We start from the raw sequence: 2,957 nt of genomic DNA, 5'->3' as shown, positions 1-2,957 counted from the left end.
CACACACACACACACACACACACACACACACACACACACACACACACACACACACACACACACACACACACACACACACGCACGCACACACACACGTACTAGAATTAACATATATTTATATATATATATATATATATATGTATATGTATATATATATATATATATATTTATGTATGTATGTATGTATAAATATGTACATATTTTTTCGTTATAATAATCTAACCAGTTAACATCATTTATATATTATATTTACTAAAATTTTGGTTCGTCTGTTTGTTCTCACGTTCTTACTTATTTGTTTGTTCATTTGCTTATATATATATATATATATGTTCACTGTTCACACACACACACACACACACATACACACAGACAAACACACACACACAACACACATTTAATTGTTGTTACTATACCTTTTGCTTCAGTCGGAAAAAATACAATTTTATTTATTTATATTATTAATTATTTTCAATATTATTATTATGAGCTGTTTTACTTTCATAATTACTTTATTAATAATTAATTAATTGATTGATTGATTGATTGATTTATTGATTGATTGATTGATTAGCTATGAATCAATAATAGATTAATTAACAGATGCTATTGTAATTAATTGTTATGATTAATTAAAATTAAAGTATTTCGCTTATTACATAACACATAATATAAACAAAAAATAATGGTACACTAACTATACAACTCTATACAATTCTATGTAACTCTATATAACTCTATATAACTCTATATAACTCTATATAACTCTATATAACTCTATATAACTTTATATAAATCTATATAACTCTATATAACTCTATATAACTTTATACAATTCTATATAACTCTATATAACTCTGTGTAACACTATATAACTCTGTACAACTCTATACAACACTATATAACTCTAAACAACTCCATATAATACTATGTGACACTATATAACTTTATACAACTCTATATAACCTTTATAACTTTATATATCATCATGTAACTCTATACAACTTTTACAAACCTATATATTTTTGCTATTATTCTTTAAAAAAATCAAAATCTGGCGGACGAAAATGATGATGACGACGAAAAATTAATAGCGAAGGAAAAATGTTTAAAAATGGAAAATGAAATAAAGTAATTATTTAACAGGCAGATTAATGAAATAATTTATTAATAGACTAATTAATGATTTACTAAGTTTGTTGAATAATTGATAAGGAGAAAAGAAAACTAGATTGAGTAAATGATAAAACTTCATTGAGTGCCGAAACATTTAAGGTGTATCCTGATATGTTGATAGGGCGGAGACTTGATAGTTGTGCTTACATTGACGAAGATTGTGTGTTGTAGTTTTGATTGGTTGTAGTAGAGCACGGATTATTGTTCGTTTATTATGAACAAACAATAAATTTGTTACACAATGGGGCATTCCAAGAGAGTAAATCTTAACTAAGCGGAATCCCAACATCCAAAAAATAATCCATGAATTCATAGTTCGTGTAATTAAATGTAAATTAAATATTTTATTTCTTTCTTTTTTTAACATTTAAAAAATCAATTTTTAAAACATATATATATATATATATATAAATATAAAATATGTAAAATTTAAAATGTTTAAAACAGATTAATATATGCCTGGCATAGTTGTTGTTAGTTTCAACTTTCTTGAACAGTCTTGAATCGATTGTGTTGAATGAATATTTTAGTGTTGATAGGATATGATGCAGGTAGATAGTTGAAGCGGATAAGTTTCTTGATGAGAGATTGTAGTTGCTGAAGTTGTTGTTGTTGCGTAGCAAAACCAGACCAGGAGGGAGCTGCATATTTTGATGCGTGAGATCACGAGTGATTCAGTGATATCGAATAATTCGATGCCTCTGAGACCATGTTAGCGAAGTGTTTTGATTGCGTGAAATGTTTGAAAGCCTTTTATGAAGATGTGATTGATATGAGGTGCTATATTGATTGTGGAGGTGAATGTGATCCCTAATATTTTTAAATGATTCGTGCTAGTGATTGATGGTTGTTCTGGAGGTGATGCTGTATTTTTAGGACCATCGTGAAGGATGAGATGAATGAATGACCTAACGATGAATATTTTTAGAATTCGTGAAAGCACGGGGCTATAATCTATTGGCGACTCAGCACTTCACCAAAAGCTTTGGTTTTGAACTCAAGAAAGTTGAAAATGATTTACGATTACGATCAACCGTTAGAAAAATCGAAAAGTTGAATTAGAAGTTATGTGTGCGTGTGTGTGTGTGTGTATGCGTGTGTGTGCGCGCGCGTGTGTGTGTGTGTGAAAAAATGAAATCATTTTGTCGTTGAATAAAAAATTGTGGTGTTGTGTTGTTATTCCACACACACACACACACACACACGCACACACACGCACGGACGCACGGACGCATGCACACAATTAATTTTTTACCAAAACGTGTTATTTATACAATTAATTTGACAATGATTATAGCCCCATCAATGGCTAGCTAATCACCGAAGGGTCTTGCATACATTAATTTGATCTACCGAATTAATTAATTAAATCTACCGAATTATAAACGGCAGAGTATTTATTCTGGCTAATTCACTATCATACAGCAGTTAGTAACAAGAATTAAAATGACGTCATTTCCGCCAAGGAGTTGGTAAGGAATAATTATTTCTTTTTTCGTAAAGAATAACACATCCTTTCTTAACAAGTTTTAAGCCGTTGTGTGGATGATTATCATTTTATTCACCGTAAGAAGAATTTTTTCATCACGTCAATAATTTAAAAAGTCATTAGCGAAAAAGTTGAAGCCGGTTTGTGTTCGTTTACTTATTTATAAGTAATGTACATCGGCCGTATTACACAGCAGTGGGATTGGTTTCAAACTAGAGTGTCAAAAAGAACAAGAAATAATGGCGACCATGAATCATTTGAGTTCAAATCTAACCGAACAATGTATGTAAAT

This window comes from Helobdella robusta (assembly GCF_000326865.2).
Source record: "Helobdella robusta unplaced genomic scaffold HELROscaffold_57, whole genome shotgun sequence".
Taxonomy (NCBI): Eukaryota; Metazoa; Annelida; class Clitellata; order Rhynchobdellida; family Glossiphoniidae; genus Helobdella; species Helobdella robusta.
This window is presented reverse-complemented; position numbering follows the sequence as displayed.